This window comes from Oncorhynchus mykiss, chromosome 30 (assembly GCF_013265735.2).
Source record: "Oncorhynchus mykiss isolate Arlee chromosome 30, USDA_OmykA_1.1, whole genome shotgun sequence".
Taxonomy (NCBI): domain Eukaryota; kingdom Metazoa; phylum Chordata; class Actinopteri; order Salmoniformes; family Salmonidae; genus Oncorhynchus; species Oncorhynchus mykiss.
The window spans coordinates 39,273,414-39,300,728 of NC_050570.1; the positions used below are offsets into that span (position 1 = coordinate 39,273,414).

General features: G+C 44.4%; 1 protein-coding gene across 6 annotated transcripts in view; it reads left to right on the top strand.

Annotated features, from left to right (window-relative positions):
• LOC110521810 (KN motif and ankyrin repeat domain-containing protein 4) overlaps positions 1 to 27,315 on the top strand; it is a 93,962-nt gene that overhangs the window by 34,804 nt on the left and 31,843 nt on the right. For 2 of the 6 annotated variants that reach the window (XM_036969479.1, XM_036969483.1), the window contains exon 1: positions 25,640 to 25,748. The exons of 1 other annotated variant lie outside the window; for it this stretch is intronic. The gene's annotated coding sequence lies outside the window, so the exon portion shown is untranslated. Of the gene's footprint in view, positions 1 to 20,114; positions 20,343 to 25,154; positions 25,334 to 25,639; positions 25,749 to 25,835; positions 25,992 to 27,315 lie in introns of those variants that run through there. 3 more of the 6 variants (XM_036969481.1, XM_036969480.1, XM_036969482.1) reach the window with 3 other exon arrangements.

Here is a 27,315-nt window from a genome sequence, read left to right on the forward strand (position 1 = left end):
CTTCTTAACTTCATTGAGCATTCTGCACTGTGCTCTTGCAGTCATCTTTGCTGCGCGGACACTTCTAGGGAGAGTAGCAACAGTGCTGAACTTCCTCCATTTATAGACAATTTGTATTGCTGTGGACTGATGAACATCAAGGCTTTTAGAGATACTTTTGTAACCCTTTTCGGCTTTATGCAAGTCAACAATTCTTAATCGTAGGTCTTCTGAGATCTTTTTTGCTCGAGGCATGGTTCACATCAGGCAATGCTTCTTGTGAATAGCAAACTCACATTTTGCGAGTTTTTTTTATAGGGCAAGGCAGCTCTAACCAACATTTCCAATCTCGTCTCATTGACTGGACTCCAGGTTAGCTGACTCCTGACTCCAAATAGCTTTTGGAAAAGTCATTAGCCAAGGGGTTCACACACTTTTTCCAACCTAAATGTAAATGTTTAAATTATGTATTGTTATTGTCTATATTGAATACAACAATTTGTGTGTTATTAGTTTAAGCACACTATGTTTGTCTATTGTCGTGACTTAGATGAAGAGCCGATCAAATTTGATGACCAATTTATGCAGAAATCCAGGTAATTCCAAAGGCTTCACATATACTTGTTCTTGCCTCTGTATTTAGTTATATCAAACATATATTCGTATAGACTCCCATGATACAGAAATGACATGACCTACTGGAGACCTACCGCAGATGTACTGCATGTGTTTGTCTAATGGTTTAGACTGAGACGTCTCTGTGTAGTGTTACAAATTGGCGGAGACCAGCGGCAGCACTAACAAAATGAAATGGTTCCGTAATGGTGACAGTAGTCCTACATGTTGCTATGTTGAAGTCTTCTTCAAACACTGTGCTTAACCAGAGAAAAATGTCTTCTCCGTGAAGCAGATGCAATCAAACTGATGACCCCGTGTCTACATGTATTCACAGAGACAGAGATTTAAAAAAAATGTAAAAAAAGAGAGACTTGAGTTGTGTTCATTAAAAACATTTACAACTTTTAAAATCGTTTCATGGCTTGACATCCCGATCAATCACTTTGTAAACGTTGGAATTTGATGTCCCCTTCCTGGAAAGGGTCGTTAATACATTGAGCAATTCATGGTAAAACTAAACATTGTTTGGGTAATGTCATAAAGCAGCCGTTCATTTGTCAGGCCGGCTGGCACTTACAGATGAATGTGTCGTATTTATACATCAGCCTTCGCCTCAGCCAGGCCAATCAGGAGTTCATTCCATCAGTACCTCATTGCACCATTTACCAAAAAAGACACCCCAGTGATATTACTACGTGATGGATTACTCCCACCAGCAAAAGAGTTGACAATCTATTTTCCTCAGAGAAACCGTTCATTTTTCTTCCTTCCTACATTAACATATTCCACTTCAGCAGCAATGTGATGCAATAAAGACCAAAGCGGTTGTTAGTTTCAGATCAGTTTGGCTGAGGGCGAGTCAGAAAGGGCTGATCATTTTAAAAAGGGAAGCAAAGAAAGAGGAGAAAGAACTTCAAAGCCATGGCAGAGATAATGGTTCTCAGTGGGAAAGACTGTTGCCAAACATATTCTACTCATTACTGAGGAAGAGGGTGCGGGAAGAGAGGGGAGGGGAGGAAGAGGCTGTAAGGGTGAGTGGAAATGTGTTATAAGTCATTAGTGTAATATTTTATAGCCAAAATAATATCATGCTGGTATACTAGACTCAGTGGTGGTGCTAGGAGGTTTTCTCTGGAGGAGCTAAAGGGGGTAGCTTGGTCGACGCATAGGGGGTGCTGACAATTTATGGCGTTCATGCAAGCGTGTGTGCGCTCAAGCGAGCTGCATACCTTTCCTACAACAAATGTTCGGCCATCAGTGCCATGAGTGTTGCAACTTCATTGGGATAAACCCGAAGGTACACAAATGCCATCACAAAGTGTGTCCCCAAGGACGCATAGACATATCAGCACCATGGACAGGTAATGTGGCTTGGCAGCTGTTAGAGCCCGTGAAAGTCGGATCAAAGATTTCAGCAACTGACATCTTCACTCAGAGTCAGATGAAGAGAGAGCAGCTGGAGTAGCAATGTTCTCTGGGTGTGATCCATGTCTCCATCATGGCCAAAAAGTCAATGGACTGAAGGGCAGCATAGGCTGAGGTGAACTCTGCATTTTTACCGCAGATCGGCAGTTCCCAGCTGCCAGAGACCAGGAATTTCACATGGGTGTGTGCGCGCAGGGTACACTAAATTAGGAGGGTTGCAGCCAAGGGGTGGGGAGCATCTGCAAAGCCTACAGGGAGAGGAACAAACAGGTATAGAAAACAAAGACATAGTTGCCAAAGTTACAAACGAGCTCTAAAAATAATTAGGTAAGATACTTAAGCAAGAGAATGGTGAAGAGCCTTCCTCTCTTTCCTTCCTCAAATAACTCGGTGGAACCGTCTTTGTTTCTGCGACGGTTTTATTTTTGTCACGAGACCGCCGCTAACAGCGGCCTCTGAGAAAACCGGGGAGACAGAAGTACTAACACTAATTGCTCATTGCCTTGCAAAGGTGAGGAGCACACCTCCAAGTACTAATTGCCTAGGAGAAGAGAAACCACTCCCCCTCCAAGACAGCCACTGATGACCAAAACAACAACAATCACAAACTGCCCTGTCCCTTAATCCTGGTTGATGTGTGAACAATCATCTGCAAGTTCATAGCAGTCAGCATTTCACAAACCAAATAGGCTACTGGGAAGACAGGCAGGACTTAAAGTAGATGGCCCTGTCTAGCAAAAAGAAAGTACTAGACAACAGACAAATACAACAATTTTACGTATCACTCCTGGAGATATCAGGAGTCCTGTAGCCATAGAATGAAGCACACTCAAATAAAATTGTATTTGTCACATGCGCTAAGGTGTAGACCTTAGTTACAACAGTGAAATGCTTAGTTACAAGCCCTTAACCAACAATGCAGTTAAGAAAATCCCCCCCCAAAAAAAGTAAGAGATAAGAATAACAAATAATTAAAGAGCAGCAGTAAATAATAATAGTGGGGCTATATACAGGGGGTACCGGTACAGAGTCAATGTGTCAATGTGCGGGGGGCTGAGATGAGATGGAGCCTGAAAATCTGGTGATGTACTCAGAAAAGAGTATAGACCATCATACCAAGGACTTCAACGCTCCAAAAGTGGCAGTATCAATACATGCTGAGTGGAATGGGCATATTCGGTGGCTGTCTTAAAAACGTTTGTTTTTGGTCCGGTTTTTATTTCCTGGATTGAGCTATTATACAAACCCTCCAAAGCATCTTTACGAACAAATGGACAGATCTCTGAATCATTCAAGTTATCAACAGGGACGCGACAGGGATGCACTTTGTCTGGTTATTTATTTTCTTTAGCCGCAGAACCCCTAGAATCAATAATTCATAGCTCAATCTGGGGCATAGAGATTGGTGATGAACATGTGATATCATTGTATGCAGATGACTGTTAAGAGATATTTAGAACTCATGCGTGGAAAGGTTAATGATAACACCTTCAAGTCCTGGTTCCAACGTGGCGTCATGAATTTTGAACATGTGTACTGTAATGGATATTTATTATCATTCAATCAACTACAAGAAAGATTTGGATTATCCAAGACCGATTTCTTGAAGTTCCTAAAACTCGGAAATCGCATTCAATTACCAACAGAATTTGGATGAACGTAAGGCACCTAGCATAGACAAAATACTGAAAGAAGCTGTTACGCCAAAGAAGTTGATTGCCAAGTTATATCTAGTTGATTGAAACGTTAACTGATGGTTCAGAACGTATAATGAAAAATGTGGTTATATGACCCATGTGTGGCCCACCTCCTCTCCAGCCAGTCATTTGTATTTTCTTTTTATTATGGATCCCCATAAGCTTCTGCCAAGGCAGCAGCTACTCTTCCTGGGGTCCAGCTAAATGAAGGCAGTTATACAATTTTGAAAACATTACAATACGTTCACAACAGATTTCACAACACGTTAAATGTGTGCCCTCAGGCCACTACTCTAATACCACATATCTACAACACAAAATCCATGTGTATGTGTGTGTATAGTGCGTATGTTATAGTGTGTGTATGCATGTGTCTGTCCCTGTTTTTGTGTCTCTTCACTGTCTCCACTGTTCCATAAGGTGTATTTTTAAATCTAATTTTTCTACTTGCATGAGTTACATAATGTGGAATAGAGTTCCTAGTAGTCATGGCTCTATGTAGTACTGTGTGCATCCCATAGTCTGTTCTGGACTTGGGGGCTGTGAAGAGACCTCTGGTGGCATGTCATGTGGGGTATGCATGGGTGTCCGAGCTGTGTGCCAGTAGTTCAAACAGGCAGCTCGGTGCATTCAACATGTCAATACCTCTCACAAATACAAGTAGTGATGAAGTCAATCTCGCCTCCACTTTGAGCCAGGAGAGATTGACATGCATATGATCAATGTTATCTCTCTGTGTACATCCAAGGGCCAGCTGTGCTACCCTGTTCTGAGCCAATTGCAATTTTCCCAAGTCCCTCCACAAGACTGAACAGTAGTCCAGGTGCGACAAAACTAAGGCCTGTGGGACCTGCCTTGTTGATAGTGCTGCATTATAATGGACAGACGTCTCCCCATCTTAGCTACTGGTGTATCAATATGTTTTGACCATTACAGTTTATAGTCCGGGTTTACTCCAAGCAGCTTGCTCAATTTCCACATTATTCATTACAGGCTTTAGTTGAGGTTTAGGGTTTAGTGAATGATTTGTCCCGAATACAATGCTTTTTGTTTTTTTCTTTTATATTTAGGACTAACTTATTCCTTGCCACCCATTCTGAAAGTGTTAAGTCATCCGCATACATAGACACTGTCACGCCCTGATCTGTTTCACCTGTCTTTGTGCTTGTCTCCACCCCCCTCCAGGTGTTGCCCATCTTCCCCATTATTCCCTGTGTATTTATACCTGTGTTCTCTACTTGTCTGTTGCCAGTTAGTTTTGTTCATCAAACCTACCAGCGTTTTTTTGCCTTGCGCCTGTCTTGTCTATAGTTCCTGTTTTTCTAGGTTTTCTGGTTTTGATCTCTGCCTGACCTGACCCTAAGCCTGCCTGCCGTCCTGTACCTTTGCCCCACTACTCTGGATTACCGACCTCTGCCTGCCCTGACCCTGAGCCTGCCTCCCATCCTGTACCTTTGCCCCACTACTCTGGATTACCAACCTCTGCCTGCCCTGACCCTGAGCCTGCCTCCCGTCCTGTACCTTTGCCCCACTACTCTGGATTACCGACCTCTGCCTGCCCTGACCCTGAGCCTGCCTCCCGTCCTGTACCTTTGCCCCACTACTCTGGATTACCGACCTCTGCCTGCCCTGACCCTGAGCCTGCCGTCCTGTACCTTTGCCCCACTACTCTGGATTACCGACCTCTGCCTGCCCTGACCTGACCCTGAGCCTGCCTGTGTACCTTTGCCCCACTACTCTGGATTACCGACCTCTGCCTGACCCTGACCCTGAGCCTGCCTGTGTACCTTTGCCTGCCCTTGTTCGATTTAATAAACATTTGTTACTTCAATACTGTCTGTAAAGCCATAACGCATATGTTTTTCCAGCAGCAGACTGATCGATAATGTCAAAAGCCGCACTGAAGTCTAACAAAACAGCCCCCGCAATCTTTTTATCATACATTTTTTTCTCAGCTAATCATCAGTTATTTGTGTAAGTGCTGTGCTTGTTGAATGTCCTTCCCTATAAGCGTGCTGAACATCCGTTGTCAATTTGTTTACTGTAAAATAGCATTGTACCACGTAAAACACATTTTTTCCCCAAATGTTTACTAAGGGTTGGTAACAGGCTGATTGGTCGGCTCTGAGTCAGTAAAGGGGGCTTTACTATTCTTAGGGAGTGGAATGACTTTTGCTTCACGCCTGGCCTGAGGGTCCTACTGTATCACACATTGACCACTGAGGGTTCCCAATGTTTGCGGGGGGCCACATTAACATTCCAGCTGTTAATAAGAGGGCATTGTTCTGCACTGTTTGCGTGAAGTTGTGGTCTGTTGACTCCTGGAACGTGGACACGAAGGTGGAGCTAGTGAAGAATCACATTGTCTGTCTTTCATGGATCAATGTATCGCCGAAGTTCTATGAACTTGACAATGACATACACACTGGGTTTCCGCCACTTCTGAATCCCCCAGACGAAGTTCGGCCCACATTCGTTGTCAACGGGAGCATGAGGAGGAGTAATGCACAGGAGATTGTGGAAAGGTGAGTGGTGCGAACCCTGCTAGCGGGGCGATAAAGTAGAGCTTACGCAAATTGCACGCGCCCACCGCTGCCGTTGTCCAATCAGGTGAGGAGCAAATATTTACTTGAAAATCTTCCGTTCGTGAAATATAGTTCCAAAAAAACATGGAGCCAAGAGCTGGAAGTGAGCTCAAAAAGAACGATGGAAAAGTGGAAAAGCTTTGCGGTAGCTACTGACAAAGAAGAACATAGAGGCGAAGCAGCTGCTTTAGAAGTGGGATGCACTGTTGAGCTGTGTCCCAAGGGGTTCCTGCTGATTTTACGAGATTCTGACAGCCGGTTAAATGGGGTCCCTTGAGAAGGCAAGAACAAGATGTATGTCAGGAGAAGTGCAGTATTATCGCAAGGAGACGTATACTTGGAATACAGAGGAGGAATGGAGGGAAAAGGGGAGGCAGAGGAGGTCTTAGAGAGAGAGGGAGGAAGAGGGTGAACTTGAGTCGGTTAAAAATGGCGGGAAAAGGGAGATGGTTTGTGAAAGAACAATGGTAAAAAGTGTAAGCAGAGTGAGCTGAAGACAGGAGGAGAAATGGAAGTGAATGAGGGTGAAGTGTCGGAGGTGGTAGGTGTGGTGAAGTTCTCGGGAGCCCGAGGCTTGCACCGAGGTTCAGGATAAAGATGAGTCTGTGACAGTAGGAGTGAAGTGTTTGAGAAAAGTGGACCCTTGCCTTTTGGCTGATCCATTTGTGGTTTCAGGGTGGGTGAAAACAGAGTTGGGTGCAGTGGAATCGGTGAGGGTATCCAGAAGTGGTCGTGTGATAATTGACGCAGACAGGGTGGCGTGAGTGATGAAACAGAAGAGTCGTTGTCTGTTCTTTTGAATTTTGATGTTGAGTCTTTGCCCGACAAAGTGATGTTAAGATATATAAGTTATCGTGTACGAGCTTTTGTGCCAAATACATTACGTTGCTACAGGTGTTAAACTTATGTGGCAGGAGATTCCTAGGTGTGAGAAGTGTGCAGAAGGGCATGAGACAAAGGAATGTGTAGCATTGGGGAAAGTAGTGGAATGTGTTAATTGTAGGGGTGCCCATGTGACTGGGAATCAGAAATGTCCCGTGCGAGAGAGGCAGGTTGAGGTTTCCAGGGTCAGAGAAGTTGTCATATGCTGAGGCCGTGAAGAAAGTAGAAGGAGAAGGATCAAGGGGGAGGGATCCTGAGAGGAGGGGTGTGAGTAGTAGATCTGTACCAGTACAGAGGGATAGGCCAACAAGTGATATATGTTTCAGTAAGATTGGATTTATAGCAATGGTTATCAACTGTACTGCAGGGATGGAAGGTAAGTCGCTGAAAATTGAGGTTGTGGCGGCAGCTGTAGAGAGGTATTTGGGTGTGAAAGACTTGACATCAGAAGAGTTACAGGGTGTGTTAAGTGGTGGTGTCCCATCCTTTCAGGCTGTAGGCCTGAAGTAGGACTAAATAGATTTAAATAGTGGAGTAGGTTGGTGTTATTTTTTATTATTATAAAATAAAAAAAATGGTGAGTGTAGTGTTAGATGGTAGGGTATTTGTTTATTTTATTTTTTTCAAGCAAAGTATAAGAGAGTTGCACCCCAGTCTAGTAGGTGACGGTAATGCAACATTTATTGGATGCCAATCGCCATTAAACCTCGTCGAACAAGAAGACGGAGTTTAAAACCAATCATCGCTGTGTCTGGTTTTCCAAATCGTTATGATTTTGCTTTGCTAGGATACATCAGCTTAGTGGCATGGAGGAGGATTGCAGAGATTGTTGGCGTTGATGGCGGATGAAGAGAGAACAAGTTTGCTTGTGCTGCTAGCTAGCTGTGAACATCAAGCAACCTAGACCTCAAAACTATGATCAAAGTCAACAAAGGATTAGAAATCACCAGTAACACTAATTTTAACATTGTAAATGATACACTAAGCATGCCTTTCCCATGTAATATGCTACCAATTGGATGATGGTATCTTAACATTATGATTTTCATATATTATAGCTTATGGCTCTTTCATTATACTGGTGTCATGACATTGATGATTATAGCTCACTCCCTGCAAAATACATTGGCCTACATGCACATGAACGGGTAAAGGAAATTGTGGCTTTGACTTGCAAACATTGTTGTGCAAATCTCCTTTTACCCATAATCAACACCAACATCTCTGCAATCCTCCTCCATGCAATTGACCTGTTTTTGTCTCTGTATTCTAAAATTAGTTTTTGTCTCTGTATTCTAAAATATTCTCAGCAAATAAACGAGGCTCCCATGCCACATTATTTCCCTTTTTAATATACTTTTTAATTAGCCTACAAATTGCCAGCTCCTTGTTTTCATGTATGGTACTGTACCTAGAACACAAGGGTTGGATTTGCACAAAACAATGTCAGAAAAATCATGTTGAAAATGTCTGATGGTTAGCCTCATATACATTATCTACTGGTATAATTTTAAATGAGAACATATAGCTAGCATCAACATGCAAAGGATGTGTGAGTTTAGCTATTTTCTGCTGCAGATGTACAATGACAAGGGGCACATTGATTGCACATGCCCATCAGGCCAGTTAATTCATCATCATACTGTAGGACTATGGCCACATTGGTGATGCATACCATTTTGATAAGCTGCAAACTGGGTCCACATGGCTGATACCCTGAGACAGAGTGACAATCAAATAAAACCGATTGGAGAGCTCACAACGGGACAAAAATGTCATGTTCACTTGAGAAAGCAACACAGAAACCACAGACAAATTAGAGACAGATCCCCTTTTGCGTCTTTTTATTGCAGGGTTGTGATCTGTGGTGAATGAACATTGACCCTAGTTCATCTTGAAATGTTTTTAAGTTAACAATTAAAACAAGCTTAAACACTTAACTTCAATGAATCAACATTGAATGAATCCAAAAATAATTTCCAAATGTACAAATAATGTAACTTGTTTGTGAATCTTAGACATCTTAGTAAGAAGGCTATTATTACCAAAGCATCATTTTGGGTGAACAAAAAAGTCCATACCAGAGGTGACCAACCTTGCTCCCCTCCCTGATCTACTTGGTGAGCACACTTCTATTCCAGACCAGCAATAATACACAGTATTATCAACTCATTAGGTTTGATAAGTTGAATCAGGTGTGTTAGTGCTGGGCTGGAACAGAAGCCTGCACACCCAGCATCCCTCCAGGAGAAGGATTGGCGTGATACAGTTGTAATACGTTTGTAGCCTACATTGTGTGACTTAACTGTGCTGTTGTGTACAACATTTGCTAAAATACACATGACCAAAAGTATGTGGACACCTGCTCGTCGATAAAAAAACATGAGTTGGCGCATACCTAGAATAATAGTTTGGGTGGAGGTGCTGACTAACGGCGAATAAACTATAAACTATCAAAATAAAGGAAGTCGCACACTCCCAGCAATTTAATGGGTATTTGCCAATGTTTCGGCATCACCTGCTCGTCGAACATCTCAAATCATGGGCATTAATATGGAGTTGGTCCCCCCTTTGCTGCTATAACAGCCTTTATTTTTCTGGGAAGGCTTTCCACTAAATGTTGGTACATTGCTGCAGGGACCTGCTTCCATCCAGCCACAAGAGCATTAGTGAGGTCGGGCACAGTCGTCGTTCCAATTCATCCCAAAGGTGTTTGATTGAGTAATTAAGGTCGAGGCTCTGTGCAGGCCAGTCAAGTTCTTCCACACAAATCTCGACAAACCATTTTTGTATGGACCTCACTTTGTGCACAGGGGCATTGTCATGCTGAAACTCCCCCAAACTGTTGCCACAAAGTTTAGAATGTCACTGTGTGCTGTAACTTTAAGATTTTCCATCCACTGGAACTAAGGGGCCTAGCCCGAATCATGAAAACAGCCCAAGACCATTATTCCTCCTCCACCAATCTTTACAGTTGGTGCTATGCATTGGGGCAGGTAGCGTTCTCCTGGCATCCGCCAAACCAAGATTTGATTGAAGCGTGATTCATCACTCCAGAGAACGTGTTTTCACTGCTCCAGAGTCCAATGGCAGCGAGCTTTACATCACTCCAGCTGACGCTTGGCATTGTGCATGGTGATCTTAGGCTTGTGTGCGGCTGCTCGGCCATGGAAACCCATTTCAGGAAGTTGCTGACGAACACTTCTTGTGCTGATGTTGCTTCCAGAGGCAGTTTGGAACTCGGTAGAGAGTGTTATAACCAAGGACAGACGATTGTTATGCGCTACGCGCTTCAGCACTCGGCTGTGAGCTTGTGTGACCTACCACTTCGCGGCTGAACCGTTGTTGCTCCTAAATGTTTCCACTTCGCAATAGCAACACTTTTACAGTTGACCGGGCAGCTGTAGCAGGGCAGAAATTTGACGAACTGACTTGTTGGAAAGTTGGGCTCCCGAGTGGCTCAGCGGTCTAAGACACTGCATCTCAGTGCAAGAGGTGACACTACAGTCCCTGGTTCAATTCCAGGCTGTGATTGGGAGTTCCATAGGGCAGTTCACAATTCGTCCTGGGTAGGTCGTCATTGTAAATTTGTTCTTAGCTGACTTTCTTAGATAAATAAAGTTTAAACTGTAAATGACGGTACCATGTTGAAAGTCACTGAGCTATTCAATACAGGCCATTCTACTGCCAAGGTTTGTCTATGGATATTGCATAGGTGTGTGCTCGATTTTATACACCTGTCAGCAACGGGTGGGTGAAATAGCCGAATCCACTAATTTCAAGGGCCGTTCACATACTTTTGGCCATGTAGTGTAAGAACACATACAACCCGTGGCATACAAGGTTGTGCCAGCAGTCTTTTGGGACCTTCACTGGGACCGAAACCAGCTGCAGACAGGCTTTCACAGCTCTCCATATCTGAGGACAGACATCACAAAAAAACGGGCTTCATTTTATTAGTTAGACAGCCCTGACTATTATGTCTGTCTCTCTTCATAGTGTTTCTCTCTAGGGACTAAAACTGGAGAATATTTGCATAATGTCATCCCACAACCTTCCCCATCTAACTAGTACACCTACTCCCTTTTCTGACAGCTGGAGCATAAAATCCTTTCACTGCCTTCCATTGCTGTTATCTACAAATGCATTTGGAGCACGAGTTTTTCATTTACAATGATAAGTAGGCCCACATCAAGATAACAAGCTAATATGAAGTTAACTAGCTGATTAAATTTCTCTTAGCAGCAGTACAGTTGGCAAGCTAGCATCATTCTATAGCTAGAGGTCTCCTGATATCTCCAGGAGTGATAAGTATATTTTTTGTCTTTAGTTTTGACTGTCTAATAGTATTTTTGCCAGCTAGGGCCATCTACTTTAAGAGCTGCCTGTCTTTCCAGAAACCTACTTGGTGTGTGAACTTCTGACTGCTCATAACTTGCAGCTGATTGTTGACACATAAAACAGGCTCAAGGGGCAGGGCAATTTGTGACTTGTGTCGTGACTTGACTTTGACATGAATCTGAAGACTGTTATTTATTGAATCAACTAACTATGTGTAATTGTTTTATTAAATTAATCATGCAACACTTAACTCTAGGATCTGGGGAACCACGAGAGCGGTTCTTTAAAGAGTTACCATCTTAAACTCTAAAAGGTATTTACCTATCACATCTATAAACAGTCAACTTATTAATCATAACCTCGTATCATATCATCATTCTGAACAGTCGTAACCTCCTTGCATCTGAGACAACCAGAGCCTTACTTATGATTCAGTACTACACAAATTGGTTTAATTGTTTATTTACTAACTAATTAAATGGGAACACAGGATAAACACACACACACTGCACCGGTTATTGACAGGAGACGTGATACGCTGAAAGCATGTCCCTAGAGGAATGACAACAACATGGATGCTTGTTAAAGAAGAGATGGAGAGGGAGCGATAGGAACAGGGACACAACATTGCCACTTTCAGAAATTACTCTCACCTACAATAACCATATACTCCATATACCTCCGCCCGTTTGAGCAAGAAATCGTGAATGGATTTACGTGAAATGCCTGGGTTCGCTGGGGATCTCTCGGTGAAGGGGCAGCCTTGGAAAGGGGGTTGGGCCTTTTCGCGGCACGGGTGTAAGGCTCTGATTGTCCGAAATGGTTACAACAATTCTTCTACTGTTGTCCTTCTTCGTCATTGTCTGGTATCAGGTGACTTGTTGTGTAGTCCTGAACAGAACTACATAGTTTATTTTTCTTCCATTCGCTCTTGAAGATGCTTCTTTGAAGATAGGCTAGCCAGTCATATTGATGGTTCCCCAGTGGGGTGATAAGAGTAGCAAAATACGATGCTTTGAGCAGAGCAACAGGATGGTCCTACTTAAATTCGCTTTCAAAGCCACCTTACTTAAGACAGCTAATTTGCCGTACCAGTGATCGTCCGGGAGGTGATTTTATCGTCTCCACCTTGGATTGAGATTCAAAGTTCAAACCACTTTAAACATGTAGCTGCCACTTCACACTTTTTCTGGTTCCATGTGTTAATTCGTAACCCATGATTTATACCTTTTGCTCAAAAGGGGCGGTTCCGGATGGCTGGCACGCTCCCTGACCTCACTTTGGGGCGGTGATTACTCACTGTGCAAAGTTATGGAAAACAATTATCTCTTATAGCTTCTCAAATCGCATCCCTTCCTTAAGGAAATACTGTAACTTGGAAAGTACACACACTAACATAGCTAAGGTTTTCATACTATGAGTTGAGCATGTAATATGAAAAATTATGAAAGTGTTTCTGTTAATAACATTTTTAATGACATCACAAAATAACAAACAAAATGACATTAGTGTTCTATAGATTGCCTCTGACCATTACCCACGTTCTACGTTCGAAATATCGTTCCAGTATTCGCTTTTGAAAGTGTTAGAGTTTCAGCGGGAAAATGCACATTGCTTTGATGAATTTTGAGAGCACAGGTCTGGATCTTCTACCTTCAGGTGAATGGGGGTCTGATTGAAGTTATTCATTGCACACGTGATCTGACCTATTTGGATTTTCGTGGTCAGTCATGACACATGTTTTGGTGGCTGTTTTGGAGGTGGAGTGGTTTCTCCGCTCCTTGGCAATCAGCAATTAGTACAGGGAGATGTGCTCTTCACCTCTGAGAGGCAAATAGCAATTAGTGTTAGTACTTCAGTCTTCCCTTGTTTCTCAGTGGCAGCTGTAAGTGGCTGTCGTGTTAGTGGTGATCACCTCGGCAAAACTAATACTGTCACCGGAGCAAAGACCGTTCTGTCGAGTTATTTGTGGAAGGAAAGCGAGAAAGGCTCCACACCGCTCTCTCACTTTACTATCTTACCTAGTTATTTTTAGATCTCATTTTGTAGCTTTGGCAACTATGTGTGTTTTCTATACATGTTCGCTCCCCTGTAGGCTTTACAGATGCTCTCCACCCCTTGGCTGCAAACCTTCTAATTTACTGTAACCTGTGCTCACAAGGTAACAAACAAAAAGCGAGTCGCAGCAATGTACAAGAGCGGTGGGGTATGTCAATGTAAATTGTCCGTGTGGTGATTTTTATGAATTGTTCAGCAGTCTAATGGCTTGGGAGTAGAAGCTGTTGAGGAGCCTTTTGGTCCTAGACTTGGTGCTTCGGTACCGCTTGCCATGCAGTAGCAGAGAAAACAGTCTATAACTTGGGGTCCTGGAGTCTCTGACAATTTTATGGGCTTTCCTCTGACACCGCCTATTAAATAGGTCCTGGGTCCTGGCAGGAAGCTTGGCCCCAGTGATGTAATGGGACGTTCGCACTACCCTCTGTAGCGCCTTACGGTCAGATGCCGAGCAGTTGCCATACCAGGCGGTGATGCAACCCGATAAGGATCCTTTCAATGGTGCAGCTGTAGAACCTTTTGAGGATCTGCGGGCCCATGCCAAATCTTTTCAGTCTCTTGAGGGGGAAAAGGTTTTGTCGTGGCCTCTGTCTTGGTATGTTTGGACCATGATAGTTTGTTGGTGATTTGGACACCAAGGAACTTGAAACTCTCGACTCGCTCCACTAGAGTCCCATCGATGTTAATGGGCGTTCTGTTAAAATAATAAAATACAAAGAAAAACATTTTGTACTAAGAATGTTCCAAAGCCAACCTACTGGGCACAGACTTCAAATCAACGCAATTTAATTGAAATGACATGGAAACAATGTGATTCAACCAGTTTGTGCCCAGTGGGAAGCAACTATCCTGCACCATTCCCAGAAAGTTGTGATAAGGTTGTATGCAAAATAACCATAGGACAACCACACTCTAAGAAACATATGGTTCTCAGAACGTAGCTGACTAACTGACGGACCATCATCTAGGGGAGCCAAACCACCCTACTCCTAGTGAATGTGATTATGAATGACTCATACAAGCCCATAGGGGATGGTCCAACTTCTCTCCTCCTTCTATTTCTCTTATTATTCTACCCCCTTTTCCTCTTCTGTTTTCTCCCCTCCTCTTTTTCATTCTTTGCTCCTTTCCTCTCTCCTCTATTGTGCTCTTTTCCTTTCCTTAGATTGAGTCTTCTCTCCCCTTTTTTCCTCCCCCACTCCTCCTTTCCTCTTTGTGTCGAGGGGCATGTTCAGCCTCCCACTTCTCTCTGTGTGACCCTGTGGAATACATCACACATAAACAACAGACTGTGGTGGGCAACTTTATCTTCCCAGCTCGCCCGGCCCCATTCTTCACGCCTATCCAATATCCTGTGATGCGCTTTGTGTTTCGCTATGCTTAGCGCACTCCCTAAGGGAGTGGATCAGGGGCCTGACTACAAATCCACGTAGGATGAGAGGCACGGAGAGGCAGGAGTAGTGGCTGGTGAGGTAGGGTAGAGAGGCAGGAGTGGCTAGAGGGGGTAGGAGAGTCGGGCGCTGGGGAATACAGTGCCTTGCAAAAGTATTCAGCCCCCTTGAACTTTGCGACCTTTTGCCACATTTCAGGCTTCAAACATAAAGATGTAAAACTGTATTTTTTTGTGAAGAATCAACAACAAGTGGGACACAATCATGAAGTGGAACGACATTTATTGGATATTTCAAACTTTTTTAACAAATCAAAAACTGAAAAATTGGGCGTGCAAAATTATTCAGCCCCTTTACTTTCAGTGCAGCAAACTCTCTCCAGAAGTTCAGTGAGGATCTCTGAATGATCCAATGTTGACCTAAATGACTAATGATGATAAATACAATCCACCTGTGTGTAACAAGTCTCCGTATAAATGCACCTGCACTGTGATAGTCTCAGAGGTCCGTTAAAAGCGCAGAGAGCATCATGAAGAACAAGGAACACACCAGGCAGGTCCGAGATACTGTTGTGAAGAAGTTTAAAGCCGGATTTGGATACAAAAAGATTTCCCAAGCTTTAAACATCCCAAGGAGCACTGTGCAAGCGATAATATTGAAATGGAAGGAGTATCAGACCACTGCAAATCTACCAAGACCTGGCCGTCCCTCTAAACTTTCAGCTCATACAAGGAGAAGACTGATCAGAGATGCAGCCAAGAGGCCCATGATCACTCTGGATGAACTGCAGAGATCTACAGCTGAGGTGGGAGACTCTGTCCATAGGACAACAATCAGTCGTATATTGCACAAATCTGGCCTTTATGGAAGAGTGGCAAGAAGAAAGCCATTTCTTAAAGATATCCATAAAAAGTGTTGTTTAAAGTTTGCCACAAGCCACCTGGGAGACACACCAAACATGTGGAAGAAGGTGCTCTGGTCAGATGAAACCAAAATTGAACTTTTTGGCAACAATGCAAAACGTTATGTTTGGCGTAAAAGCAACACAGCTGAACACACCATTCCCACTGTCAAACATGGTGGTGGCAGCATCATGGTTTGGGCCTGCTTTTCTTCAGCAGGGACAGGGAAGATGGTTAAAATTGATGGGAAGATGGATGGAGCCAAATACAGGACCATTCTGGAAGAAAACCTGATGGAGTCTGCAAAAGACCTGAGACTGGGACGGAGATTTGTCTTCCAACAAGACAATGATCCAAAACATAAAGCAAAATCTACAATGGAATGGTTCAAAAATAAACATATCCAGGTGTTAGAATGGCCAAGTCAAAGTCCAGACCTGAATCCAATCGAGAATCTGTGGAAAGAACTGAAAACTGTTGTTCACAAATGCTCTCCATCCAACCTCACTGAGCTCGAGCTGTTTTGCAAGGAGGAATGGGAAAACATTTCAGTCTCTTGATGTGCAAAACTGATAGAGACATACCCCAAGTGACTTACAGCTGTAATCGCAGAAAAAGGTGGCGCTACAAAGTATTAACTTAAGGGGGCTGAATAATTTTGCACACCCAATTTTTCAGTTTTTGATTTGTTAAAAAAGTTTGAAATATCCAATACATGTCGTTCCACTTCATGATTGTGTCCCACTTGTTGTTGATTCTTCACAAAAAAATACAGTTTTATATCTTTATGTTTGAAGCCTGAAATGTGGCAAAAGGTCGCAAAGTTCAAGGGGGCCGAATACTTTCGCAAGGCACTGTATGTCATTCAGACGTCCAGTAGAGTGACTGTCTGCAGACCAGATCTTGTCCACATGACAGTCTCAGGCCTTGAGAAACAGTCAGGGATACTCTCCTCTCCTCTACAAACCAGAGGTGAAGGGAGAGCCAAGAGAGGCAATCAGACAAACTCTATAGGAGTAACGGATAATAGGTTACATTCTTCTAGTTTAGAAGGCGCTGGATTTGTACCAAAGTAAACTACCCAAACGTTCCCAAGACGAACAGTTTATTTACTTACAAAGCTATTTTCATTGTTATCAGCAATTAGGCATATCCCCCGAGTCTTTCTCAATGTGGTAGAGTTTAAAAGCGGTGCTTTTCATCTGTTGGTGTGCATGACAAAGATGTATGTCCTGGCGGTTGTTGTTTTTTTGGTGAAAAAAACCTTACGCAAACACAGCTCGGACTCCCTTTGGGCAGATAAAGGCAGCTCTTGTTGTTCTGTAAGCACGTCTTATAATCTACAACAGCAGAGACTCTGCTGCAGTAAGGCAGTGAGATCTGGCCTGTAAAACCATATGGCCCTGTGACACAACACTAATCCTACCATGACAGATACAGATTTCTGTCAAATTGTAAAACGTGAGCAGCGAGCATTATTATATAATTGGATTGCATCGTAAGTAGCAGAAACCAAATGAACCTTCTTGACATCCCTGCTTCCTCTATCCATTATGCTGTACATTTTTCTTAGTGGTTATGTAAGTAGAGATTCCTGGGAAATATTTCAACACACACACACACACACACACACACACACACACACACACACACAACACACACACACACACACACACACACACACACACACACACACACACACACACACACACACACACACACACACACACACACACACACACACACACACACACACGAGAGCGAGTAACTTCCTTTTCCTAACCCATGCCAGGAGACAGAGGTCTAGAATGCCTGATTATGTTGACAATAATGTAGAGTATGGCTGAAAAATGGCCCATTTGTTGAGCTCATTATTTGCTGAGGCAAGGTTAACTGCTTTCGTCAGGGGCTTGAACCTACTGTAGCATGATGCCCCTTCACGAACGTGAACAGTACCCCTCAGGTTACACAGTCATCTTGATATGATAATGAGCTGAGCTACATTCTACATGCCACAGGCCCTCTACCCAGGCTTTACTGTCCTCCTCCAGTGATCTGTGTGTCTGCTGGCCATGACTCTGACTTCTGGCTTTTGCGATTAGCGACAGCAGAGGCTGTTTAGTCTCCCGCCTAGACAGAGTGAAGGAAACAGAGGGGGAGAGGGTGGGGAGACAGAGAGAGAGAGAGAGCGAGAGATCCAAAGAGAGAATAATATAATATATGTAATTTCAGCAGACACTTTTATCCAAAGTGACTTACAGTCATGTGTTCATACATTTGACAAATGGCTGGGCCTGGGAATCGAACCCACTATCCTGGTGTTGCAAGAGCCAAAGCTATGAGCCCCAGACAGACAGACCGAGAGAGACACATGGATGGGCAGACTAAAGCAGAGATCCACAATCACCAAGCAACAACCCACGCTGACTAAATCAATGGCATCATGGCTGTCTGGAGCACTTTGTCATCAGACACATGCCCTACACTGACACTGCTGAAGACTGGTAGGATGGGAGAAGGGCTGTGGAGGAAACAGGATGAAAGAGCGAGTGAGTGTGAGAAACAGACAGAGGACAGATGGAGGAAGGGAGGGAGTGAGAAATTAAGTGAATAGATCCAGGCCTACATTCTTTTTATAAGAAAGGCATTGAGAGAGAACTAAATGTGGGAAAATCGACAGAAAAAGTGAATGACAACAAGGACGTGTGCATAAGAGAAAAGGGGATTGAAAAGAACAGAGAAAAAAATCCTTCCAGCTCTCTCTGTTTCCTGTCATAACTGTTCTGTTCCATTTTAACTAGAGGGCTTCCCTGCTTCCCTTCCTGCCTGCACAGTATGTTGAAGACAGACACAGGAGGAGAGAGAGAACAGTTTGAATTCCTTAGGATGAAAATTATTATTATTATTATTATTGTGGAGGGGGTAGACAGACAGTAGTACTGGAGGGGGTAGACAGACAGTAGTACTGGAGGGGGTAGACAGACAGTACTGGAGGGGGTAGACAGACAGTACTGGTGGGGGTAGACAGACAGTACTGGAGGGGGTACTGGAGGGGGTAGACAGACAGTACTGGAGGGGGTAGACAGACACTAGTACTGGAGGGGGTAGACAGACAGTACTGGAGCAGGTAGACAGACAGTACTGGAGGGGGTAGATAGACAGTAGTACTAGAGGGAGTAGACAGACAGTAGTACTGGTGAGGGTAGACAGACACTAGTACTGGAGGGGGTAGACAGACAGTAGGTCTGAAGGGGGTAGACATACAGTACTGGAGGGGCTAGATAGACAGTACTGGAGGGGGTAGACAGACAGTACTGGAGGGGGTAGACAGACAGTACTGGAGGGGGTAGATAGACAACAGTAGTACTGGAGGGGGTAGATAGACAACATTAGTACTGGAGGGGGTAGACAGACAGTACTGGAGGGGGTAGACAGACAACAGTAGTATTAGAGGGGGTAGACAGAGAACAGTAGTACTAGAGGGGGGTAGACAGACAACAGTAGTACTAGAGGGAGTAGACAGACAACAGTAGTACTAGAGGGAGTAGACAGACAGTAGTACTGGAGAGGGTAGATAGACAGTACTAGAGGGGGTAGACAGACAACAGTAGTACTGGAGGGGGTAGACAGACAGTACTGGAGGGGGTAGACAGACGCTAGTACTGGAGGGGGTAGACACACACTAGTACTGGAGGGGGTAGATAGACAGACAGTAGTACTGGGGGGGGGGTAGACAGACAGTACTAGAGGGGGTAGACAGACAGTACTGGAGGGGGTAGACAGACAAGATAACCATTTGGCAGGACAACAGAAGGCTAGTTTGTGTTTGTGTCATGTTCTAATGCCTGTCAGTCATGGGTCAACAAGGGTATCTCTCTATCTGTCCCCCTTCCACTCTCTCTCTCTTTCTCCATCTCCCCCCTCTCCCTTTCTCTCTCTCTCTCTTTAGTTCAGTGTTTCCATTAGCCTGTGTGTCTCAGGAGCAGTGCGACTCAAAGGCGTCCGTTACAACGTAAACAGTCCTTTCCCTCCGCTGGTCTTATCAGCTCCTCACACTCTGCTCTTCCTCAGGATGTCTGTCCACGCAGGGCCCGACTCTGCCCAATCACAGTCCCGCCCACCACTCTGCTCTTTCCTACCTCACTATAGCCGCCGGTGCTTTAATTTCAGCCCTCTTTATACACACTCAAGCACGTACGCTCACACACGCACATGTGAGCACACACACACACACACACACAAACAGTTTGCCGTCCCACGACATGTACTGTGTTTAACAGTACCTCAGCAGTTAATATAAATATTGTTGCTTTTCTTTTGTCCTGGCCATTTTCAATCATACTCTACCAGTCTTTGAAGTCTCCTCTGTCTAACTGGCGCCCTGGCTCTTCACTCGGTCCGCCCAGAACAATGCAGCAATATTTTGTATGTGGACATATAACTGAGATGATGTTAATGTTGTGTCAGGTGAGTATACGCTGTTACTCTAGTTCATGTATCCTATAGTTACATGAAGCCTGTATATGCACTGCAAAAAGCACATTATTTATCTTATTTCAACATATTTGACCTTAATCGTCATATTAAGGTAAAATATCTAGAACAATATTTTGAAATAAGATAAATTACTTGTATTAAGCCTCTTTTTAGGTTAAAATAAGCCAAATTAACTGCCAATGGTGTTAGATAATTTTGCTTTGTACAAAAAAACAAACAAAAAAAAAAGCGCATTTTAAGTGAATTATCACTAAATGTAAGGTATTTAGGCTTGCTTCCATTTCACTTTTTGTGGACCTACTGATAGTCGGTGTAGTGAGTACCACTAGAGCCTGTTATTACTTCACTGTGGAGACCCAGGAGAATCTGCAAGCAATATCTGGTGTGTGTGTGTGTGTGTGTGTGTGTGTGTGTGTGTGTGTGTGTGTAAGACAGAAAGTGAGAGAAAGAGTGTGTTTGTGTGCGTGTGTGTGCGTGTGTGTGTGTGTGTGTGTGTGTGTGTGTGTGAGACAGAAAGTGAGAGAAAGAGTGTGTGTGTGTGCGTGTGTGTGTGCGTGTGTGTGTGTGTGTGTGTGTGTGTGTGAGACAGAAAGTGAGAGAAAGAGTGTGTGTGTGTGCGTGTGTGTGTGCGTGTGTGTGTGTGTGTGTGTGTGTGTGTGTGAGACAGAAAGTGAGAGAAAGAGTGTGTGTGTGTGCGTGTGTGTGTGTGTGAGACAGAAAGTGAGAGAAAGAGTGTGTGTGTGTGTGTGGTGTGTGTGTGTGTGTGTGTGTGTGTGTGAGACAGAAAGTGAGAGAAAGAGTGTGTGTGTGTGCGTGTGTGTGTGCGTGTGTGTGTGTGTGTGTGTGCGTGTGTGTGTGTGTGTGTGCGTGTGTGTGTGTGTGCGCGCACGTGCGTGTGTGCGTGTGTGTGTGCATGCATTTACTACACGTGTATCTGATAGGAACGGGGTAAAGAAAAGAAAACATGAGAATGGAAAAAGAGACAACAAGCATTCCATCCGCACGAGCTGAAACTGATAAAAATAATCATGCACTGGGTTGCCTATATATGGTGATGAGATGTTTTTCAGCTCACCGGGGTGAATGGTTTACAATACGTTGGGCATGCTGGACCAGTGAAGCACACACACGTGAGTGTTAGACTAAGTGCAGTGGAGACTTCGATCTCAAATACTTGGAGCGTTTGCTTTAGCCTGCCTGGAGTGCCAGGTGGGTGAGTTTGCATTGTTGGGCATTTGTCATTGGTTCCGTTGTGTACAGGCAAACTCAATAAAGCACCGCTAAAAGTATTTGACATGGTTTTCTAGTATCTGAACGCAGGTCTAGTGCAGTGTGCATTGGGCTTCTGCTGCTGAGCTGTGGTGAACTGTACTATGTGTGTCAATGGGCTGTGAGTCTGCCACTTAAAACCTTTTTTAGATACGTGGCAGCATCCCTCACAGCCACGTGTTATTTCAACATTTTTATAAAGCTGTTTTATAAAGCTGTTTATAAAGCTTATTGTCATATGTAGTTTTTATTTTTTTCATACACAATGACTCCAATGTTTTCTTGGTTTCAATGTATTTTTCTGAGGCTTCTGTGCGCACTGTGGGCTACACAGTAGGGTTTAAGGTTGCGGTATTGTAGGCTACCTACCGCACAGCATGGGGTTTAGGTACAGTCAGTAAGGAACGCGTATCTATAGAGTCCATACAGTCCTTGTACATTCACATACAGTCTGTAGATCATGGGTACTCTGTTTTTGCCAGTGGGTGAAAGTCTAAAGATAGCATAACCCTATACTGTGTCCATACACGGCTACAATATATACTACACATGTGCATGTTTTGAAAGCAGACGTGATGTCTTACTGCATTACATGCATCAACAGATACGGGCACAACGTTCACATCTCTGTACAGACAACCATCTCACAGCGTAGACTCCCAGCGCGCCTTTATGGTTCTGCCTGCTGCATCTATGTCTGTGTGACCCATTTTCGGGAACAATCCACTGATAAATTGCAACCCCCATGTTCTCCCCCAAAGGAAACGGGCCCTCTGCGCGTGCGTGCGCGTGTGCATATATGCAGAACTAGCTCTCACAGTCTCACGTCACAATTAGACATTCATCCATGCTTCTCAAGCGTCAAATTTCAAGGTGTTTAAGGTTAAGTTCAGGCATTAACTCTTGCAATCTTAAGGTTAGGCATTAACTCCGAATGGTTAAGGTAAGAGTTAAGGTTTGGGACAGGCTTAAAAATAACTTTCTATCGCTGGAGTCGGAACTCGCAACCTTTGGAATCAGAAGCAGATGCTTACGCCCATCCGCAGTGCCTACAACAGCGCTCACAGTTGCGCCTAGTGGCAGGTTTTCACATCCTCAGACATGAATGGACGTTGGATACTGACTTATATCAGGGGTGGCCTGGCTGGTACATTATGTGTGTGTGTTTTTGTGTGTGTATGTATGTATTTATGAGGAGTCTGGGGACTGTGATAGTATATCTGGTGAGCTTGTGAGACAGAAAGAGGGAAACTTGTTAACGTGTGTGTGGTGGGTGTGGGTGTTTTACACGTGTTTGTATTGGTGTGTGTGTGTGCTCCAGTGATCCCACTGGGCAAAAACTGGTTGAATCAACGTTGTTTCCATGTCATTTCAACAAAATGATTCAATGTGATGGCGTTAAATCAACGTGAAACACTGATTGGATTTGAAAACAGTCATCAACGTCAGGGAATTTAGTATTTTTTTCCACCCACATTTGAACCTAAATCCCTTGTTTCTTTCATTTTCTTTTTAACTTTACCTAACAACAACCAAATGTAAATCGAAACTAGACATTGAACTGACGTCTGTGCCCTGTAGAACGTGATCCAGACTGTCTGTCTGTCTGCTGGGCATGGGGGGGGCCTGCTCTCGATTCCCATTACAGAGGAGAAACTGTAGAACGTGATCCAGACTGTCTGTCTGTCTGCTGGGCATGGGGGGGCCTGCTCTCGATTCCCATTACAGAGGAGAAACTGTAGAACGTGATCCAGACTGTCTGTCTGTCTGCTGGGCATGGGGGGGCCTGCTCTCGATTCCCATTACAGAGGAGAAACTGTAGAACGTGATCCAGACTGTCTGTCTGTCTGCTGGGCATGGGGGGGCCTGCTCTCGATTCCCATTACAGAGGAGAAACTGTAGAACGTAATCCAGACTGTCTGTCTGTCTGCTGGGCATGGGGGGGCCTGCTCTCGATTCCCATTACAGAGGAGAAACTGTAGAACGTGATCCAGACTGTCTGTCTGTCTGCTGGGCATGGGGGGGCCTGCATTACAGAGGAGAAACTGAGAGGGAGAAAACTGCCAATGATTCACAGTTCTACCGGTAGCTCTGTGTGTGTGTGTGTGTGTGTGTGTGTGTGTGTGTGTGTGTGTGCGTGCGTGCGCGTGCGTGTGTCGGGCAGTACTGTTACGTAGGGTGTTTCCAAGTAATCCTGAAGTAAGTTCGGTGCCTACTTCAGTTTAGTGTACCAGAGTTTAGTTGTGAAATACAGCCTCGGCCAGGTCTGACACAGGCAGAGCTGCCTGATATATGGTTCTCACTTCTGTGATTAGACAAACCATGGCCAGACCTCTAAATCAAAATGGGAGCAGGGAAATGGTTCTGTCCAGATGGATTTGCTTATAGGCTTAAAGGTTTATTGCAATTAAGAATTAGAAGGATAGAATGAAAAATAGTCCACTCCAACCACAGGTTGTTGTTTTTTTAGCTGAGAGTACAGTACAGTAAACAGCTTAGAAAATGTGCTGTGTAAATATGGAAGTGTGTCGATATTGACATGATCCTTTCTGTGACTTGTTTATGGCAATTTAATTATATCCTAAATCGCCTTATTTCTCCTGCTATTGCCAGTTTTATGAAAACATCCTGCGTGAGCAGCATCGAGTGCATGCACGCATGCGTTTTGGGTGTGGGTGTGTGTACTTGTGTGTGTGTGTGCGCCTGTTTGCGCACATGAGTGCGTGCGTCCCTCTCTGTGCACAACGCCCTTTATAATAAAGGTGGCTTGGGAATTGTCTTTAGGATTTGCTCACATCCCGCCTGAAGAATTTATGCCGGGGGAAGATAAGAGATACTGTAGTCCTGTTTAATAGAGCCTTGTTTAAACGGCAGTGTGTGTGTGTGCATTTGTGTGTGTGTGTGTGTGTGTGTGTGTGTGCGTGTGTGTGTTTGTGTGTGTGTGTGTGTGTGTGTGTGTGTGTGTGTGTGTGTGTGTGTGTGTGTATTTGTGTGTGTGTGTGTATGCGTGTGTGTGTGTATGTGTGTGTGTGTGTGTGTGTGTGTGTATTTGTGCGTGTGTGTGTATTTGTGCGTGTGTGTGTATGCGTGTGTGTGTGTATGCGTGTGTGTGTGTGTGTGTGTGTGTGTGTGTGTGTGTGTGTGTGTGTGTATTTGTGTGTGTGTGTGTGTATGCGTGTGTGTGTATGCGTGTGTGTGTTAGGGTTGGGCCGATATGATTAAATGTAATATTGGGATATTTGACATAAACAATATATCTTGAAGTAAAAGACAATAACTTCTTAAAACTTTACAAATCAATACTCTCCAGTTTTATTAGTTAGACTCTATCCATATGTGGAAAATTAAGTCTAAATGAATTAACTAAGCATTATCTTGTCACCACACAAAAATGATTTAATGAGAATGTGACGATAATATTTTAAATAAGCAAAAAAAATGGCGGTCTGGTATGATTCAGTCATTAACGGCACAAAACGATTATATCGGATATCACATATTTGCTGTAGAAGAGGTATCCCCAAGTATCGCCCAACCCTAGTGTGTCTGTGTGTGTGAGGTTGTGAGTGATAGGGCTGTGCTTAACAGATAGCGCTTAAACATTGACTCCTGGCCCGACAGTAATGATTAGACCGGTGAGTGGTGGGGCGGCCATACTTCTCAAGACCAGACAGCGAGATGATGGGGAGACGGTAAGAGAGTGTGTGGGCCAATTCTCTTTCCAGGGGAGGGGAGGGGAGGGGAGGGGGGGGGGATACATTCCTTTACAGAAGAACAGCTCACAAACACACGCACTGTAGCGGTGTTGTTTGGCTTGTGTGTTCCTGGGTATTATTCTTTCCTGGTCTTATTTTCCTGGGCCAGCTCATCGCTGTAGGCAGGCAGAGGGTGATCAATCCTACACAGAGCTGCTGCCTGACTATCGCCTCTCTCTCCTTTCCTCTCAGACCCCAACCAACACCTTTCTTTTCCTCACTTCTTTTTTTTTTCGGGTGGGTGGGTGTTGGGTTGAAGTTGTGAGGGAGGGAAGGCAGCGGTAGTGTGTACAGACGGCAGAGAGGAAAGGAGTTGAGGAAGAGAGGAACAGAGGAGCTGGCTGCATAGCAGGTGAGAGGAGTCCCCTCGCTCTCCGTTATTCCCTGTGACTCACCTCCTTTTATCTCTGTTTCAGTCTATTTTCTCCCTCTCTTCCCTTTGACAGTCCTGTCGATTTCTCTCTCTCTCATCTCCACTCTATGTACGCTCTCAGTCCCCCTCTTTCCTTCCTTTTTCTCTGTACCCTTCTTTCTCCACCCCCTCCTCCTCTCCCTCTGCGGGGTACGCGGGGACGCGATGCTCGGAGCAGCGCAGGTGAGAGATGTGTGTGTCAGGCTGTGGAGTGTGTGACTCTTCCACATGCCTGTGTGCGCTAGGGATCGTCTGCGTGTGTGTTTCCGGTTTGCTCTGTGTCAAGTCAGGCTGCTATGATAGCAGAGAGGGGTGGCTCGTTTTAGTGTGTTTCTGCTGTTCCTGTTAGCCGCTGCTGCTGCTGCATTGCAGGAGGAACAGGCAGCCTCTGAGCTCATGTTTCTGGGCTGAGCTCACATACACTAATACACTAATTAACATGCAGTCGGTTTACCCTTACTGGTAACCAGCCAACTAATTTGCCTGCATTTGTGTGTGCGTATGAGAGTGTGCCCCTGTGTTTGTGTGTATATGTGTGTGTGCATGTAGGTGTAAGTGTGTGTGCGGAAACATGGCTCTAGTGTGTGAATTTAGAGAGTGTTGACTCCCTCCTTATTCAAATGGAGGTGCCTGCTCTGCTCCACACTACATCAGTGCTGCTGACTGTTACCATGCAGACTTTTACTACCTGGGGTCTGCTGGCTTTTGTGTGTGTGTGTGTGTGTGTGTGTGTGTGTGTGTGTGTGCGTGTGTGTGTGTGTGTGTGTGTGTGTGTGTGTGTGTGTGTGTGTGTGTGCGTGCGTGTGTGTGGCACGTAATCTGCGTGTGTGCACGTCTGTGTGCTTGAAAATGTGTTTGTGCATATGTGAATGCTTGTGTTTGTTTCTGTTTGTAAATGTGATGTGTGCATTCATGTGTGTTGTTTTTTATGTGCAGAAGGGAGTGCAGGGGATCTGATATAATTTGACAGTGCTGTAATTGATCCAGTCTAATGTGACATGTGCCCAGCCCTTCCTCCTCTCCCTCCATCCCTCGCCATCCCTCTCTCCCTTCTTTATCTTTCTCTCCGCCTTATTGTAAAAGGACCTGTAAGTAAGTCACTGTTAGTCTATACCTGTTGCCTATGAAGCATGTGCCAAATACAATTAGATTCTGTCTCTTTTCTCCACACACAACCCAACTTTGTCATCTCTCCTGACAGCAGTCCCTTCCCCTCTTTCCTTCTCTCTCTTCCTCCCCCGTTCCCTCCATCCCTTCCCCCTCATCTCTTTGCCTAGGAAGCCAGCTCTAACAGGCCGACAATTTCAACATATACTGTAGGGCTAGCCCTGTGGCGCGCTAATTAGAGGTAGCTTTCCCTCAGAAACCCCCATTTCCCTCTGATGGCTAGGTACACTAAGGGTTAGCCATTATGCTAAGTCTGCTAGGCTGGGATAGGGTAGCCATGGGGCTGGGTGAATAAATAATTGATGTTTGTGTTGTTCTTTATCTCTAATGAAAGTGGGCG